Raw genomic sequence first — 20,872 nt, forward strand, 5'->3', positions numbered from 1 at the left:
TATACCCTAGGTTGGTAATTCTGCCATTATATTTTACAATATAAGTTATGTACATTACAAATTTGAGGTATAATATTCAGATAGGATTAACTAGTAATTTGATAGTTCACTCATTAATACTGAGAAGTCTAAAATTATAAATTTGACATACGCAGAACTCTAGAGAGCTACATACTTTGAGTGTACAAGAAAATAAAAATATAAACTAATTTATTCAAAAGCCATTTAGATTTCTTATTGCTAATTAGGTTTTGTCAACATAAATTTGGTCAGGTACCACTTTGCAAGTTCATTCTAGTTTCTATATACCTTTTTTTGTTTCAAATTGCTTTTATACAAGCTCAGGCCGAATTTAGTCCCTCTGTAGAGAATTCAAGCTATTTATGGTACTGCTAGTAACAATTTAGAGCAACAATAAATAATCCACATTTTACAATTACATCTTTTGCTCGGGATTCTGGAAAACATACATGACAGACACATTCATTCACCCTGGCTCCCTCATGTACTAGCCGGAACACAGGAAAAGTCATTCAGCCCTTCTGTGCCTCAGTTTCCTCACAGGAAAACAGAGCTATAAGAGCAGCTCACTCAGAGTTCCATTTTGGGGGTTAAATTAGTTAACATGTATAACATGTTTAGAGCATGCTTGGCACAAAATAAGCACTATACGTGTTACATGCTGCTACTAATACTCTTAAAGCCATCCTCAGGTGACCTAAGTAGTCCTCAAATACAAAATGTTACCTCGTACCTCTCTATGTAGAATCTGGGTAACCTTTTAGTGCAGTGATGGCGAACCTATGACACGTGTGTCAGAGGTGACACGCGAACTCATTTTTTGGTTGATTTTTTAAAAAGGCATTTAAATATATAAAATAAATATCAAAAATATAAATCTTTGTTTTACTATGATTGCAAATATCAAAAAATTTCTATATGTGACACGGCACCAGAGTTAAGTTAGGGTTTTTCGAAATGCTGACATGCCGATCTCAAAAGGTTCACCATCACTGTTTTAGTGTCTTATCAACTCCTATCAGAAAAAACTGAACATTTTAATCCATGGCAATACAGTGACACATTAGTATCAAATTTGTACTACAAGCCCAGTAAACACCTTAAAGGAAAACTACATATAAAATTGAGGAATATTCAACTGAATAATCTGAATATAATACATTATCGTACACAACTTCACATTATGGTTAAAAAGTAAGAAAACACACACACACACACACACACACACACACACACACACACGAACAGAAATCAAATGTGTGATGTGTGATGTATTGTCAAACAGCCGGTAGTTTGTCGTTAAATGACTGCCCGTTTCACCATTGGGCCCTAGCCTGACTTTTTTTCTTTGATATATTCTATCTAGAGTGAGTTATTTTTGCTTTGGATAAAATATGGAATGTAATTATAAATCTAGTCATTGGGAAACTGGGTGGGAATTAAACCGGGTTTAAAATATGATAGCAGCCATATAAATTGAGGATATGAGTGGATTCTGACAGTACAGAAATATGACATCATTCCCTTTCATAGAATAACATCCCTTTTTCTTACAGGGCATGAAAAACTTTGAACAATTAATTCCATAGGAGGCATTACTCCCTCCCTAATTTCATCACAGTTTTTTCTTTAGACAAATTCATGCTCCACTTCTTACAGGAAAATATATCTCCAGGATACAAAGGCTATGGGATGGCTTTGATGTTATACTGAAGAAATCAGCCCTTTGAGAGTATCAGTGATCTTCCTGCACGACACAATTAGACACGGACAGATACAGGGATTTAAAAATGCATTTCACCAATAGATAGTATTTGCTTTGGGAGAAGCTTCAGAAAGAATAGAGGCATCAATGTTTTGGGGTAGATCAAGTGGTAAATTGAGACATGGAAAAGCACTTTTCATGAGAGGCCCAATGGGCCACCGTAGGAATGGGTCTCTGAAGAAGGCATAGAGGAAAAGTAGACAGAGAAGCAATAACTAGAGAGAAGAACACAATAAGAAAAACCCAAAAATAACATACAGATAATCTTTGAGACATCTTACGTCAATAAAATACAACTTAAAATTTCTAGGAAATAGAAGCTATACTTCTGGATCTCAAAAAACAATCTTAAGACTGGAATTACTTATTCCCCGATTATGGATATTTCAATCTTTTAAAATTATTTGGATCTTCTATCCAATTTTTTTACATTACTGACTTGAATAGAAGAAAAGATCTTTTGTTCAATGAACAGCTTATGTGAAAATTATCACTTAATCTCATTTTGTATTGATACATCCTATTTTTCTTTCAGTCTGCAGGCCGACGCTCTATCCACTGAGCCAAACCGGTTTCATATTTTTCTTAAAGATAAAAATATTTGGAAGAATTAGCTTCATGCAAGTAAAACCAACAAAAAGAATGAATGAGAGCAGAAAGGCATTTCCCATGAATGTGCTACTGTAGAGTTGAGGAAAAGAATAGGTACAATATGATAATTTGAAGCACAGTACTTCTAATTGATCAGATTATAAGCTGTGAACAAAAGGAATGAATGGTCAGGCATGAATGGCAGTGCCTGAGAGGAAGACAGAGGTAAGCAGCACCTTACAGCCAATGGCTAAGTATGATCAGCTCTAACAAATGGAGTACAGTAATAGAAGCTGAAAGTTGTAATGACTGCCTGAAGAGGTGGGTCAGAAAAGATTCACAGGACATTTGATGCCTAAAGGCATTAGCATTGTAGGCATAATTGGAAAAAAAATGAGAGGCAGAATCCATTACAGGACTGTTAGAGGCAAGGACAAAGGAAGCATAGAAAGGATGAAATGAAATTTCATTTTCACTGATGGTGCTTAATCAAAACTTTGGAAGCAGATAAACAACTGAAGAGGTTTACTTAACAATACATCTATTCTCCAGTAGATTAATATGCCTCTTTAGATCTCAAAGGTACAAAAATGGATGTTGAAATAGCAAAAGTAAATGATATGAATGCATCATATCCAATAACAATTTCTTTAGCCTATGACAATATCTTTCTTTCCAAAATTGGTTTGGATATTATAATTGTAAATGTAATGTGCAACGTGAGATTTATGTTCAATTATAATTTTTTAATAATTTAAGAATAAAAATGCAGGTTAAAGACACATAAGGGTCACTATTTTTCACAGTTATCCCTTTGGTTCATTTTTAGCTAAATAAAGTTTGGAGTTAAATGAAGACAATCTATTATGTTGAAATAAGAAAGGTACACACACACACACACACACAGATATATACACCATTTTTTCCTTTTCTCTATTCCTTCTAACTTCTTTCCTTTGTGTTTTTTTCCTCTTTCCTCAGTTTTTCAAATCCTCTTTTATTTTATAGCTGAGGTTAGGTCTAGAACTTCTTAAGAACAGATGTACTGCTCACTATACTATTTAAACTGGTATTTATCTTATATTACATATCTCCTTGTATATTTGCTATACACCATTATGATCTCAGATGCTCTATTTTTCACCATAATTATTTAGTGTATAATTAGTACTTGTAAGATATTATATTTATCACCTACAAATATATATATATATATATATATATATATATATATATATATATATATATATTTTACTATTCCCACTATTCCCACCCCTCACAATCAATCTACATGTAATAAGAGCAGAACCTTATAAACAACCAATGAATATTTATGGAAAGTTTAACATTACTCACAGGATTTTGCCCACCTCTGTTTTCTATTTTATCAAGAAAATTTTAGGCATCAGTCACTATTATTATCTTCAAATCACAGGTAGAACACAGGAAATAACAATAGTGAGAACCCATGAACTGTCAGGCAACAGGTAGGGGCTCTTCACAGGTCATCTCATTTGATTCACAACCACCTTCGAAGTTGCAGATGCCATTTCCCTCATTTCCAGATGCAGATAATATTTAAAATGTAAGCCTGGAGAGTAAATGGCTCTCCTTCAGTGTTGGAGCCAAGGGAGAGCAGTGCTGACATTCAATTGCTGGGCAGATGTTTTCTGACAGATTTTGACTAAATGATAAGCATCCACGACAGAAAAAAATAGACAGTGAGAAAAGTAGATGTGTTTTCAAATAAAGAAAGGACTCTGAGTGGGAAAGAAAAGATGCATGAGGAAATGATACCTGTCCTCAAATTTTCAGCTTTCATATGCAAGGAAATGTAGTGAAGTATATGCTTTAAAAACAAGACCACAGCCTCCCCAGGTAAAGTTTAAAAAAGAGTTTGGCTCATTACAAAAAGAATGCTCCAATAATCTAGTCTTAAAAATTAGGAGCCTATTAGGGTCACTGAAGGAGGAATGCATGAGGCTGAAAGTAGTAAAGAATTATAGATTTATTAGATCATATGGAAACCAGATGGGTTGAGGCTCCAAATAACACCAGAACCCAGGGATGGGGAGTCAGAGATTTTCAAGGACTCTAGGCAGTCTTTTTGGGGGGAAGGGAAGGAATTCTCTGGGCTGGTCCAGATCCTGGGCAAGTCCAGAGGGGAAAGTTACTGGTCCTAGCAAATGGAATGTGGTCTAAGCTAAAGGGAATGTCAGTTGAAAAATGACCTAAAGGTCAGTTTCCTGACACCGGGGGGTTGGTGGGGGGGGGGCATATATTGATTTCATTATTTGATCAGGCCTAACAGAGCCCCCCTTACAACCAGAAGTTTCACATAGAGGCTTCTGACCATATGCCAGTCAAGTTATTGAACCGATTCCAGATTCCAGCTTTTGGAATTGGGAGTTGAATCTAGGTAAACCTCTAAGATCCCCTTTCCATTTCCAGATGCCACCGTTAGTATGGGGCTGACTTTAGAAATAGTGCTAACTAAAATGAAGAGACAATACAGCATCTTTTTCTTTAGCTTTTAGGATGACATATTTCTTTTTACATGTATTCTTTTTCAAATTATCCTTTAATGCATGATTCTAGTTGCCATTAGGGAGTTAAAGGGGCTGTATTGAGGGGTGCTTTGAATCCTATAGCACCTGGTTAGCAATTTATAAGAATTTATGTGGGTATATGTGCACACCAGTGACAAGTAAATATGGGTTAATATATGTTAATATAGGACATGTTTTAATCTTCTACAGGCAATCTAACCTAAAAGAGAGAAATAATTTTCAACCACTATGAAATGAAATGTATTCATATACCTCTTTATATACTTAGTGATAGTTTGGATAATGATTTTTAATTTGCTTAATATACCATAGCAAAGGGATATTGTTGAATCAAATCCAAGTGAGTTCCTGAAAATTCTAGTTCCTCCTGACTGTCTTCCAGTTTCTATATGTTGACTGTGAGCTGCCGGATGGAAGAGTTTATATGTTGTTAGTCTTTGCCTGACAGCTAGGTGCCGGCACCTAGGAATCACTCAATAAGTCATTGACGAGTAAATTAAAGGCTGTTTTAAAATTAACAAGCTTTCCTGGAGTTCACAAGGAAATAAACCTAACATCTGCTCATGTCAGCTTTATTGGTATTTTATATTAGGTTTGTCAAGTCTGGCTACATGGCAGGACCCTTGGTGAAGTTTTTGGTAAAGTAGAGGTTAAGGAATTTATATCTTAAAATGTTTCATCTGTGATTCTTACCATCTTGTGATTTGAAACTTTTATTGATAGCCAATTGTTCATAGACAAGAGGCTAGACAAGTTCTGTGGATAAAGGATTCTATCAGTTATTCACCAGGTTAAGGAATACATATCCATACCTGGGGGCTGATCTGACTCTCACTATGAACAATCATCTTTAGTGCATGCACGTACTTCAAATGGAAAAAAAATTGCTTTTGTATACATCTGTGACAGAACAGAACCACTCCATATTATTAATGTCTCAGTCTAGCCTGGTAATAACATATAATGAAAATAGATGAGTTCACCTTAAGTTATTAGATTGCATTGTTATTTTGCTAACTCATAAATTATAAAGAGTAAAGAAAAATCTACAGAGGCTAAGTTGAAGGTAATCTTATCATTCCTATCCCTACCTCAACTGTGTGTAGAATTTTATGACAAGAATCTGTGAACCCAAATGCTTCCTCCTCTTCTCCCGATCCTAAATACTAAAGAAAGAAAAAAAAAATGTTTCTAGATGAGGGAAGCACATCTCCAACATGCCAGTTTGTGCAATCACTGCTGAATCTCTGGCCTTCTAGGTCTCCTGGACCTCCCCAGGCCCCGTTTTGCAGGTCTTGACCTCTGTGAGATTCGAATCTTCTTCCCGACTCCACCGAATGACCTCTTCTTTCCCAGGATGCATAGCAGCTACATAAATACTTTCCCTCTACATGAACATCTGTTTGGATTTTCTGTTTGTCCCATTGTATACATCCTACAGAACCAACTGAGTCTCGGAGTACCCCTACCACACCATGCCCTTTTAAAAACTACAAAAAAAAAAAAAAGCTAGACACATGCAAACTGATTTATCATTCCATCTAAGAAAGGACATCATTCCCTGCTGTGTTTTCAGTGCCTCAACTGGAGTCTGCCCTCAAGTTGGCTAGTATTAAATGCAGGGCGGGACAAAGTAAGTTTACAGCTGTAGTCCAGGAAACAGAGTTTATGCTCATATTATTATTTCTTAATTACTTTATTATTTTTCCATATAAACAACTATCAACCTACTTTGGCCCCACCTGTATTTGTTGAATAAGCAGATACATCTAGATGATAGTTTTAGTACAACAAATACGGAGAACATATCTTATATGATTTATAAGTTTAGACTCAAACTTTTTTTTCCAGTCAAGGAATGTTGTACACGACTATGACAAAGGCAAGATTGATGACAACCTAAAAAAGATGACTGCTCAAGACTGTATTACTGGAAGAAGAACTGGTTGCAAAAATTTCTGCAACCTAAGAAGAATGAAGTGTATATTCAGCAAAATTATCATGTAATACATTTAATTTTATCAGAAAATCTATCATCAAATTTAAGCAAGTCTGTAGATGTCAAATAAACTATTTTCTCTCCTTAATGTAGTGAGTGTAATGCAGTTACTCAACAAGTCCAGGGATTGTCTCCAAAATTATTTGCTATTAAACCTAGACACTGTGAAGCTCCATCCCTAAAATCATTCCTTTACTGAACAATGCTTTAAATAATGAACTGCTAGGTATCAAGTATTACTTTGAATGTCACAACTGTATTTTTCTTCTAACAAGTAATGAAAGCTTTGCGTTATTTTTAAGAAGCTTTGCCCTTGTTTTACAGAGCCCATTGCTCGTATGCTTTGTTATTTATTTATTTATACATTCTCTGGACCTATAACTACAAGTTTGATCAAGTTTATAAAATTTTTAATATTAAATTTTGCTCATCCTATGGCCTGGGAATTATCCTGAAAGTTTTTTTCCCCAAAAGAGTTTATTTTCTAAAAGTGAAAAATATTTAAGAACTTTAATAGTATAAATACATATGGAGAATTTATAAAAGTCAGATATTTTAAAATAACACATCTGTAAAACATTTTCTATGTTCACATTTTTGTTGTATCTATTTAATTGAAACAAAATTCATGTTTCAGCACAAATAATAAGTATATAGTCACCAGTGTGTATGACAGTACCTATCTAGAATTTTTAAACACTTTATAATGACCTGAAGGGAAACATAACTGCATATTTTGTAAAAGAGGCTAACTTGCATTATTCATGTTTTGCTCTCTCCTTCAAGAAATAACAGTTGAATTACCCAGGCCTTTCCTGGCCTAGGTGCTGAGAAAACAAAGATGAATCAGATCCATGCAATAAACTTCTAAACTAGTAAGGAAGACATACATAAATCAATACTTCCACTAATAGCTATATGATTAATAAAAAGTGTAAGTGACAGAGACACCAGGGGGGCATCACAGAGCATACAAAGCTGTGATTGTGTCTTGAAGAGAAAGTACAGATTTACAAACAGACAAGAGTCGATAGCACTCCTTGGAATAGAAGTAGTGTGTGTAAAGTCAAATAAGAAAGAATGAAATATCACAGCATGTTAGACAAACTGGAAGGGGTCTTGTTTTTCTGAGGTGCAAATGTCATGAAAGCCAAGTGGTAGAATAGGGCACAGGAGATGTTAGTGCACGCCAGGCTGGAAAGGGTAGTTCTAGTTCTCAGGCCCATGCCAAGGCACGTGAGCCTTTGTTTTTTTCTGAAGGTACTGGAATTCTAAAGCAAAGCCACCTCACAGTAGACTTACCTGTTAGAAAATCACACTATGGGTAATATATAGCGGGTGAGAGGGAAGTAGGACAGATCTAGGTTTGAAGCTATTGAAATAGTCTTTGTGAAAATCAATGGAATAGAAAGACAAGAATAAAAAATATGTTATTGAAGTTAAAATTAACAGAACTTAGAAAACCTTTGGATGTATCAGGTAAGAAAGTGAAGCTACAAGAACAGCTCTAAAACCTCTGTGAAGCCATGGGGAGTTATAAATCAGTTAACTAAGGCGGATGCATGGGGGAATTTTGTAAAGAAAAGATAATGACGTGAGTTTTAGGTGCATAGGTTAAGACAGTGATGGCGAACCTATGACACGCGTGTCAGAGATGACACGCGAACTCATTTTTTTGGTTGATTTTTCTTTGTTAAATGGCATTTAAATATATAAAATAAATATCAAAAATATAAATCTTTGTTTTGCTATGGTTGCAAATATCAAAAAATTTCAATATGTGACACGGCACCAGAGTTAAGTTAGGGTGTTTCAAAATGCTGACACGCCGAGCTCAAAAGGTTCGCCATCACTGGATTAAGATGTATGTAATATCCAGAGAGTATTATCTACTGGGTAGTTTGATGTGTTTAGGTCCTGATCACAGAAGAGAGTTCTAGTTGGGTACACACACTTAGAAGTCATTAGTTAATACATAGATTTGGAACAAGGTACTAAAGATAGAAAGAATAGGTGGGACTTGTTATGCCCAGATTTCAAGATTCCCAAGAAGCCACCAGGGAGCCAGCCAGTCCGATGCAAAAGCAAAGAGTCTTTTATTTTAAGCCTGGGCTTAGCTCCTCTACCTTCCTTACTGATGCAGCAGCAGGTGGCAAAGAGAAAGCAGTCTGCTCTAACCAGGGGTTTTATAGAGGGTTGGAGTAGGGGCGGGAGAGGGGGCTGTGCCCCCCGCCGATTGGCCAGGTGCGAGCTGGTGACCCATTACACAGGATGTGGTCATATCTATGGTGCACACTTCCCTTGATTGTCATTGGTTAGTTTAAAATCCCGGGCGTGGCCAGCAGAGGCCTGGGCTTCCGGGAAGAAGGCCGCACGTGGCCCCAACATGGAGGATACAGGCAAGATGGAGGGCATAGCCCTCGCCCTTTCAGGACTGAGGTTGGTAGAGACTAGAAACTCAGGGAACACCCACAACTACAGATTATGGCATGCCATTAAATTTTAATATAAAATTTTTATCAGACTTCCATATTGTTCAGTTATAAACATGAAAACTCAGTTTTAACCAAATAGAAATGCTGTTCTTATATAAATAGCATCTCAATTAAAACATTACTTGACATAGAATGTATATTTAGTTCTAAAATAGAATTTTGTATATTTAGTTTTTGATAAAGAGCCACCATTTTGTCATTTATAACTTATCCTTTTCTCTGCGATAATAATAATCTGTACTTAATTTAGTGACTGACAATTTCTTGATTCCTGAGAGTGGGTACAAATGAAAAATATTCCCCAAATTAGCAAACATTAACAAAAAGTCTTCTAAATTTTTGTATGGAGGCAAAAAATACCTGGTTAAACTTTTTAATGACCTATGTTGCTACAATGAACAATAAATCAATCTCCATGCATTTGGAATTGCTTCCTTGGAGAAACTTTGTATTATTAACATTTTCCCCATTGGACATACACACAACTCAAATAGAGAATAAGAAGTTGTCAATCATTAGCTTAAATATAGCTCCAGGCTGTCAACTCCCTGATTCCCAGGAGCAACAACCACAAAACCTATTTAATGTGGGTTTTGCTGTTAAAATCTTCTCTGGGTAAGAATTGTGTTATCTTATAATTTATCACAAACTCTATTTTTCTGATATACCGCATCTGGCAGTGTAATAAAAATCTAAAGCCACTTTAACAGGAACAGAAATTGTGAACACTTAAAATAAAATCCCATTCAATGTTGTTATACCCAAAAGTGATTTCATTGTTTTATCTGTAACCCAACAGATCTCTTTGGCATTGTCTGTTTCCCCATATTGGTTTAATCAACATTCCCTCAATGTTTGTCAATATAAGCTGTTTGAGAAGGATTCCAATAGAGAAACCATTCCTTTATTAGTAGAAATAAGCAGAAAATCAAGAATAAAAAATTTAGTATTGTGAGTAAGTATTAAAAGGAAGCAGATGCTTATTAATTAAGTGTGGGCAGGTGATGGCAAGGCACCCTGGCACATTCCACCAGCTGTGAAGAATATAGGCAGCTTTTATCCTACCAGACCACTTATTCATTATGCAACAGACGACTTGAGCAGGTGCCAAAACAAAGTGATATGAAGAGCAAAATTTTAGTTTTTCCAAATTTTTAACACTACTTAGTGTTACCTGCTTTTCTTAGGAATAACCTGACTTTCGTGTTTAAAAGTTTTATGGGTTCTCCTGTTCCTGATATTTTTCTTTCACTCGAAACTGTATGACTAAAATATTATTTATGAAGTTCCTTACAAACAATATGTCAAGAAGATAGATAGCACTGCTTTAAGTATGGAGTCTACCTCTACAGATTACATAATAATAGCAAGTATTCAGATAAAAGTGAAGGATCTAGACAGAGAAACCTATCACAACACAGATCAATTGATTAGCAGTTTATACCCAATCTATATAACACCATTTTTTAAATTAAAAAAAAAAACTTGAAAGGCTTCTTATGAGATTCTGATGATCAATGCTTTCCATTCTCAAGTTTAAATTCTGCTCAGATTAGTGGCAATTAAATTTCTTCACTTAGGCAATTTGATAATGGGCCATTAGGGTAGTCTAATCAATTCATTTTTTCCCTTGTGCTGTTGCATTCTCACATAAAACTGGATTCAATAACATTGATTGGCAGTTAATCCTTAGTTGCTCAGTTATATTTTTAAGTTGTTATAACGCTTCTATAGGAGTTTATTTTTTTGTACTATGTGATTTTATTGGGATTTAATTTTAAAGTACTACACAGTGCCTTTGATCTCATACCTTTCATTTATTTTACTTATTTAAAGAAAAAAGAAACAGGAGTCCTCTAAAGACAATGGACAATAAAAAATTCAGACATGAAATTTTGAACTAATTATTTAGCACATCAGTCAGAAAAATGAAAACAAAAATGTAACCTGGTAGTTTACTTCTTCTAAATTAGAAAATATTAAAGATCAGAAATGATGAGGTAAATCTGGCACTTTTATTTTGAGTAGGGCAAATAAGTATAATTTTCCTTGAAAGCAAAGTAACATTCTGTATCAAGAATCAATCTACCTTTCAAATCCTCAGTTTAGTAAATCTGTACTAATAATAAGATTTTTAAAAGTGAACAAATGTGTCTATGCAAAATATGCAAAAATTCTAATAGAAATAAGGAATATTAATTTCTAAAAAATGTAATTTTAAGTGAATTACCAATTTAGATGACCTTTATGTCACTCATTAAAATATAATTGTGAAAACTACAAACTCTCATCCTGAGGTGAGTGGTTGAACTCAACTTACATTACAACTTACACTATTGAGAATTTATAAATTGCCAGTTAGGAGAGTAATATCCATAAGTGAATCCCAGCTATATGGCTTGCTTCACAAAGTCATAGAGAGGAGAGAGAGAAAAAAAGTTGGAGGGCTCAGGTAAAAGTGAGAAGAGATAGAGAGATGACATAAAAATATATTTAGGTATTTGACTAGGTATCCAGAATATAAGGAGACAAACTATTATCTATAAATTAATAATTAAGGTTTCATCTTGTAGACACTATGTCAACCAGTTAAAAATCTATTGCGTATACCTTCCAACTCTTGGGAAATGGGGGGAAATGCCAAGGAGGGAGGCCATCCTGCATATTTTTCACCCGTTTCCATTATTAGGCATCAATTGAATTGTTTATGTAACTATAAGATGATATTTAGAGACTCTCGATATTAACATTCATTCTGAGGTGAGTGGTTGAACTGGTGTGTGATATATTTTTTTTTCAGATTTATAAGTTCAGAGCTAATCCTAAACAAAGTAGATTACTCCATAAAACTGACCTATATACCCAGCAAATCAAAAGAATGACAAACAGGATACACATAGCAAAATGTAATGACATAATTTATTTGAAAGACACAGAATGCACTCTTGTAACTACTTTATGAATATAATTATCTTTATATTTAATATATCTAAGGAAAAGGGGAGAACCGTGAAAATGAAAAATGGAAACAGCTGATGCCTTGGGGTGAGTAATTTCTTTTATTTCCTTCATTTTTATTATAATGACATCTGTGGAAGAAACAGAAGTTCATAGTAACAGAAATTACTGCCTTTGATTAAGTGCCTGAAGAGTGCTTCAAAGGCAAAAGCTTGAAGTTCCCAAGCAAAGATAAATAATGCATGTTCAAGGGCAAATGCATCTGAGGACAAATCTATAATAATGAAAAATTTCATGCATGACGTAGCCTAAACTCCTCCTTCAAAGATGATTTTCTAAACTCCAGATATGTAGCTGGTCATGTAGTGCTGATCTGGGACCTGCAGTTCTTGAGCGGAGGATTCTGGATGAAGCAGTGAGCATCACAGGCAAATGTCACTCATAAATATGCTGAAAGAAAAAGCTCCACCACATCTTCTCTTCCTCCCTCCCTCTCTGCCCATCCAGGTGATGCAGAACACACAGAGCCACTTGTCAAAGATGTACCTTTGGCAGGTACTTTTATTGCACCTTAGGATGTAATTTAGGGAGTAGACATTGCTAAGCAAGGCTGAAAATGATTTACAGGACAGTGTCCAGGGGGATGACCTTTCCTCTTCTATCTCACAGCCAGTATTTAATTTGCACTTGGTACTGTTCTCTGGGTGATAACTTCCAAGGTTTTGACAGCTCTGACACTCACTTAATATGGCCATAAGCCATTGATCAAGTAGCCTTCATAGATTAATATAAGTGTAACTTGTTTGTGTAGGTAAAGGCAACAACTGGCTGAATAAAGGAGGCCATGGAAAAATAGAACACATGGAAATTGATATCAGGGTATCTTAATGTATCAGTGGGTAGCGGCTAAGCATAAATGTATGGCCAAAAATCTATGAGAGGTACATGATAATTAAAAAGGATGTCAGACCAACAAAAACAGATTATGTCTGATCCTTATGATCAGGACAGTATGAAATGACATTAAAGATCAAACTGAAACTTATTTTGCTATTTATTTTCCATAGGGACCCCTTGATTTTACCAGGAGAATTTTAGCAGCACTCATCCTCATAACTTCCTTGAATCAAAACCAATACATAGGCATACTGTTACTCACTACTGCATGAAAACAAGCATTTGCAATTCCTTCATCATTTTCTGGGTAGGTACTGTAGTCCTCTTCCTGTCATCCAGGGCACCACCGATAGCCTCTGTTCAAAGCATTTTACAATCTTGTTCTTGTCAAGAGTCAGACAGAGTTGAAGTTGAGCGTCCTAGAAGGCTTTGCCCATAGGACCAACAAGCCTACTTTTGTAACCTACTCGTCCCTTCCCACATGGTTGAGTTATTGCATGTCTGAGAATATTAAGGAATGCCAGCAGATATGTATGACAGAGCTATTTATCTCAGACAGCTCTCTCAGGAATGCAATGAAGTTATTACTAAAATTCTGCCCAATGCATAAGCACAACCACTGCTGTATAATAGTTACCCTTTATAGTGTTGTTTGGCTTTTAAAAACCTATTAAATGCATAACAAAGAAACGCATGTGAAAGCTACACGAGTTTTCAAGGGATAATACATTTTTGGTACCATGGAGAGATACATTCTTTATGTCACGAAAAATGTTACCGTATATCTATATTTTTAACAAAACAGATTTCTTTTCCCTTGGATTTCTGTATTGTATTCACTAGATGGCACTATCAAAGTATTTCTAAACCCATAAGCCTCTGAACACACTATTCTAGTATTAAGGATAGCATGTAGGTTTCTATATACTTCAAAAAATACATAACACTAAATTTGTGTCCTGAAAGTATATTTTAAAAATGTCATTGAAACACCAAGTTGTCTGAAATTAGCTTACAGGACTGCAAATCTTCCATAAGACTAAGTATGGTATCTAAACATTTTGTCATTACCAAAATACAGGTAAAACTCTGATATCTTATGGCATAACATCTCCTTCCATATACCTAAGGATTCCTTAAATTATCCCTTTTATTTTTGTCACTAGAAGCCTGTTGCACGAAGATTTGTGCAATGGGCCTTCCTTCCCCTGGCTGCTGGCACCAGTTTTCCTCCAGCACCCGGGACCCAGGCCTTTGGTCCGGCCACAGCGGAGAAGCCAAGCCTCTTCAGTCTTCAGTCTTCAGTCTTCACTCTGAGCCTGTGTATGCAAATTAACCACCATCTTTGTTGGGTTAATTTGCATAGTCGCTCTGATTGGCTGGTGGGTGTAGCGGAGTGACACCAATTGGCATGTTTCTCTTTTATTAATGTAGATATTTGTATACTTGATATTACAGAGGTTTCATAGCATGTCTTTATTCCCTAAGTGTTTGTTTGCAGCCTACTCTCTGTATGGCTCCCTATTTCCCTACTTCAACCCCACAATCATCCACCAGCAGCTGTAAAACACACCTGCACCAGTTCCATCAACAAGCCTTGCAGATGTATAAAAGGTGTGCTTTTAAAAACATATCTTTATTGTTGAAAGTATTACATATGCCCCTCCTTTGTCCCCATTGACCCTTTATGACTGTACCTTTATGTTTTTAATTTGAAGGACTTTTATCGGCGAACTTTGTTTTGACTTCCATTTGCACCTATGGGATAGTTGCATTTAAGTCTATAAATTATGTTTCTAAATTGGGCTAGAAAAATATGGAAAGCCCCATCTACTGATAGCAAGACATCCTTCTACCTTTTTCATGGACTATTCCTCCTTCCTGGAAAATTTGCTTCTATTTAGGAAAATTGGTTCTGGCCGTGGCTCTCCATTCACACATTGATCACCTAATGCAAGGCCTGACTATATAAGATCCTTCAGTCCTGCAACAGAGCCAGTTATAGGAAGAATCATAAATCAGATGGAGTTATTAGAAAGCGACATTTCTGTACCAAGATTTCTCCATTACCCTTTTTCTTGTTAGTTTCTTTGCCAACACGTGCCTAATATATTAAATGGACTCTCTTGCTGTGGGGACGAGAGTAGTGTGAATATTCTTACATTGTACCTGAAAGGGCCCTGTTCAGATGCCTCCCTCTAAAAGGACTCCCATCCTGTTTTTTATTCCCAGGAATGGCTGAAGAAGTTTGAGCTTTGGAGTACTGTAGGGAAATGGCCAAGTGCTAGATGAGATTTTTTTTAAAACCAATTTACATTTTATTTACGTCGAAATAAACTGTACTAAATAACAGCAATATTTTTGTATTATTCCTAAATAAACTACAAAACACATTTTTGTAGGTTTTCTAGGTTTTGCTTATAAATCAAGACGAAGCAGTAGATATAATCATGGAAAAAGACAGAATAAAACAGACCAATCTGTCCATGGCCTCTGATCCTGTCTTGACCATGAAACAGAAGTGTTCAACATATACTTGCTAAAAAGCTTATGAAGATATAGGCTCAGCAAAGGAATGTAAACAGCAACACCCAGATGTGGAACAATGGCAAGTTCTTCCTTCAATGTTTAACAGTAACTTGTTTAAGATTATCAAATAAAGACAAAATCTACACTGAAATCTTTGTTTGGCAAGCTCATGTTTCTTTCACTATCTGGTAACTTAACTGTTCATTACAGATTTTTAATAGTAAACTTAAAACTCCTACTATTCAAAGGTTAGTCATGAGCTTCATTGTAAAATTTTATGAAACATATTCCTCCCACACCTTCTCAAAATGTATTTCTTCAAAGAACTGGTAGCTCAATACCCAACAACTGGATCCACAGTGATAATAAATGTTATGTCTAAAATGCCTTAACTAAAACAATTCCAAAGTGCCATTAGCAGAGACCACGCAGAAGTGCAACATGGCACTTTCAATGCCACCCTCTGGACAAACAGTTAGCTCTCCAAAGCATGAGAGTTCCAACGGGCCATTTAAACAGTCAGATTATCAACGGCTAATATACTCAAGATATTCAGTGATTAAGTGGCCTACATATATCTCATAGCTTTTCTATGTTTTTAAATTTCTTAGATTTTTTTCCAATATCAAATATAAGAGAAGACCCATATTAAACGTCTCTCAGGTATATTCGATAGTTTTGGAATTATCTGTAGGAAGCTCTGACTTCGTTGTATAGTTTGATATATGTGTCCACCATTAGATCCAAATCATGTTTTATATCAAAATGTACATTAAGCAAAGCTAAGTTATTTGACCTTTGGTCTGTCAAAGTGTCCCTCAGGTATGCTTTGAGACGCTTTCGCCCATTTCCATAGCGTTCATTCTCAACCTTCATCACAGGGAGAATACATAGGACCTTCAGCAATGCCTAAACACTAGGAAAAAACCTGATGTCTGGCAGGTGGAGGGCTTCATACATGGTGGATGGAAGCTCTCTATCTTTTCCTCTGTTTCTACTTGATTCTCCCGCAATGCGGCTCAGCTGAGAGTCTATCAGGATTGGGTAAGGTGCTTCTGTACATGTCAGCATGGTGCTCCTCCGATGTATGAATTTGAGCTGTCCCATGACAGGGGACCAGAGATCAGCATTTAAGAGCTTTGAGGTGCTGTTCTGAGAATGTATCATTCAGTTCCTGAATAATGTGTTCCACTGTTGGAGCACTTAGAGCTTCTGTACAGTAACTCTCAGAGGTCGGCTGAGACTCCGGGTTCCTTGCTGAGCTCTGCAGAACTGCCCAGGGAGCTTCATCTGAATATCAGGTTTAGTTGCCAAATGGTGGCTTCCTCAAACCAAAAGTCATGATAAACTTCAATATTTTCCATCACTTCATTTAGCGAATGCAACACCGCAGTCAAGCTACTGGCTGCAAAGAAGACATCAGAGGTCTGACCCTGGAGATTTATCCCAGAGGCTCTTGTAAAAGATAGAACATTTTTAAGAACGACAATGGTGACAACGAAATCAAAATCTGTTACTGCACTACCGAGTACAAATGCCCGGCCCACTATAGAGTTACTCCATCTAATATTTGTATCATGACTTATACCATCTGAACATAAAACAAGTGCTTGTAGGAGGTCCACTAAAATTTCAAAAGCATCATGCCTGCCTGTCCACTGAGAAAGGCAAATTTCCTTCAGTCCTTTACCCCTTTCTTCATTGTTCTGAAAGAGGACAGAAATTACATTGTCAAGCTCTAAAAGCAGTGATGGATGGTGATCGATGGAAAAAAGAACAAACTTCCTCAATTGTTCCTAACGCAACAGACACTCCCATGACAGGCACTGATTTTGCCAACCACATATGTAAGGCACAGAAAGAGCAGCGTGTGTAGACAGCTTGGGGATATTTCTCCGAAAGTCTAGAAGCAAGAACTTTCATTTTGGAAGAAAATGCACTGGACACAATGTAAGCCTGGCCACGACAATATTCCATGTTTAATCCCCACTTCTCAGGTATCATAGTGTGAAATTTCATAGCCAAAGTTTCGGCATCAGCTTCATAAGGCAGGAAACCCACAAATTCCTCTCTCAGGTTATGAGCTTCGTCAATAAAACTCACCAACACGGGCAGGTGCTCTTCCCCTGCTATGTCCACTACATGGTCAGTGGTAACCGAAAATAAGTGTCTCTCACTTCCCTGGGCGTTTCTTCCCGAATGCAGCTCTCACAGATCTCTAGCACCTGCTTCTGCTGTGCTTTTGAACAGAACAGTGCGTTGACTGCTGTTGTCTCAAAGTGCTTTCTCAGAACCTCTTCACCAGAATTTATCAGGTGCTCCAACAGAGCCTGAAAGTTATCAGGAGTAAAGAGACCTTCTGGCATTTCATCAGCTTCACGTCCATCTAGAGAGGTATGTTTTGTTTTCCCATAAGAATCAAAATTTCAGATAAAGATTGTAAGTATTCTTTGTTTTCCTTCTCTTCAAGGGTTAAAGGTAAAATGCCTTCATCCTGTTCTTCACCCCCTTCTGTATTGGAGTTCCAAGCGTTGCTGTTGCTGATTTATGTTTTTGTTCCTGTTCAGCAGTTTTGTCAATTGTTTTCTGTTTCAGTGCCCTGACTTCATCTTCATTCGATTCTTTCATTCGTTTTCTGTGTCTACTATGTGGATTGTTCAAACGACGATCGAATATTGTTGGTATTGCATTATCTCGAAGAACTGTCCTATAAGGACTAGTTCTGCAGATCACAGAGGTCTCAACGTGTTTGGCCCATAACCAATAATGTTTACTTAGTGGATCAGGTGTTTTCTAATCTGCTCTCCTACAATTTTCCACCCACTTCTGGCATCTGGCCAGATCCCTCAGGAACCTGAAGAAGGCCAAATCCCACTGCGTGCTCTTCCACTGCAGTTGGGGGCCTCACAGAAGTTCGACATCATCGCCCGCCCATGGGCTGGCCCAGCGCTCCCCTCCCCACCTCCTCAAGGAAGCCCACCCGCCTGTCAGGACTGGGGAGGAGAGCCTGGCCAGCTGGCTTGGCAAGGCAGGCTAGATGAGATGTTTTGGACGGAAAATGGAATTGTGCGGTGCACAATGTGGGTAAAGGTTGATTCCACACTCTGTTCTTACAGCATATCCTGCCCTTCCTAAAAGTTGTCTAGCGTCCATGCACAAAAACTTTTTGTACCTTAAAATTCCAGAGAAGATCTGAGGCAAAGGGTAGAAACATCACCAGTGCATGGGTCATAAATGAAAAAAAAAAATGTTTTAGAACATCCCCATGCATGAAGCTTTTATACTTTAAACTCACCTTGTTTTCAAAAACATTAACCAGACATTTTTTTATGTCAAATACTGAAATTGTAACTTGTATCGATTACAACAGAGAATAGATCCTATTAAAACACTGAATAAATGGGATTTCTAAAAATATGTTTAGTATAGACACCTTAAAATTCCTTAAACATATAAATATAGCATTCATGATAGAAGAAATATGTTTTAAAGCTATTACTGATGAAGTTGGAAGGAAAATGACATTAATCGAGCATTGACTATGTAATCATAGTGTCATCATTTATGCAAATATCTTCTGATTTAATCACCACAATAACTCTAAGATAGTTATCATCATCAAAAATCACAAAACAGAGGAGGGAATAAAGCACCGCAAGTGAGAGTCAGAAAAAGATTAATAAAACTACAGCATCAAACCTTCCCAAACTGAAGATACGACAAAGGAACAAAGTGCCAAAAAACTTGTAACGAAAAAAAAGTGATAAGCTCAATAAATAGGGTAAACGTTCAGCACATTTGACACTCTACAGAAAAAGAAATAGGGATGGGCACTAAAAGATGAAAAGATATTCACCTTCATCAGACATCAGGGACATATGTGTTTAATCCAATGAGAGATATTTTAAAAATCCATCAGGTTGGCATAATTTTGCAAAGTCTAACAAAATTAATTCAAGAATATAAAACAATAAATGACTCCTATAGTGCCTATGAGAATGAAAACTAAACAACTTTGAAAAAATAACTTGATATTATCTAGCTATTTATATCATGGACACATACAAATATATACATAGGCATAAACCCTAGGACGTGTTTGCAAATATGCCTCAATAATGTCCAAAGTAGCCTTGTTTGTAGTACATAATGGAAACAATCCAGTTGTCTGTCAATACGAGAAGTCTAGATAAATTGAGGCATGTATGTTTAATACTACACATATCCACATGCATGCATTTAAAGACACCATTTAAAGTAAAAGAAAAATAAAACTGAAGAAAAGTATATATAGCATAGTCCTCATTATATCAGTTTCAAAACTTGATAGAAGTCAGGGATGCTGCTAAACATTCCAGTAGTCAAGACATAGCACAGGCTATGCCACAAAGAATTTTCTAACCTAAATGTCAATAGTACCGAGATTGAGAAAACTTCTCTAAAGAAACTTAAAGCATAATTAATACAAATTTCAGGGGGAAAAAAATAAGTAAAGAAACCATCACATTACTGACTTTTTTCTTCTTAATTTATATTTTTACTGACACCATCTATTTAAAATTTTGGCATGTTTTTCATCATAGCATGTTTCTCATAAATTTTGCTTATGTTAATATGTTGCATTAAAATATTATTTATATTGATTACTGAACTTTTTGGCGCCACCTTAAATTTTGGGTCTGAAGAATGTGACTCACTGCTTCACATTAGTTCCAGCCCTGAGGAGGGCTGCAGGTAGAAGGAAAGACACACAGAGCTTCAAAGATACTCATATCCTATTTCTTCTACAGAGTTGTAGGTATTGAGGGATTTTTTTTATTATTTTTCTTTGAGCTGTACATATAGATCATATACAAACTTTGTATCCATAATAGAAATTAAAACAAATGTAAGTGATCAACTAATTATGGTTAAATTATATACTAGTGATGGCGAACCTATGACACGCGTGTCAGAGGTGACACGTGAACTCATTTTTTCGGTTGATTTTTCTTTGTTAAATGGCATTGAAATATATAAAATAAATATCATAAATATAAATCTTTGT

General features: G+C 36.1%; 1 protein-coding gene and 1 pseudogene across 25 annotated transcripts in view; both read right to left on the minus strand.

Moving 5' to 3' along the window:
• The window catches only part of PTPRD (protein tyrosine phosphatase receptor type D), a 2,083,672-nt gene that overhangs the window by 1,685,201 nt on the left and 377,599 nt on the right, over positions 1–20,872 (minus strand). The window lies entirely within an intron of this gene.
• On the minus strand, positions 16,485–18,746 carry LOC139020545 (52 kDa repressor of the inhibitor of the protein kinase pseudogene; annotated as a pseudogene).

The sequence above is a fragment of the Myotis yumanensis genome, unplaced genomic scaffold (genome assembly GCF_028538775.1).
Source record: "Myotis yumanensis isolate MYYU_CA2020_CCGP unplaced genomic scaffold, mMyoYum1.0.hap1 SCAF_12, whole genome shotgun sequence".
Lineage (NCBI taxonomy): Eukaryota > Metazoa > Chordata > Mammalia > Chiroptera > Vespertilionidae > Myotis > Myotis yumanensis.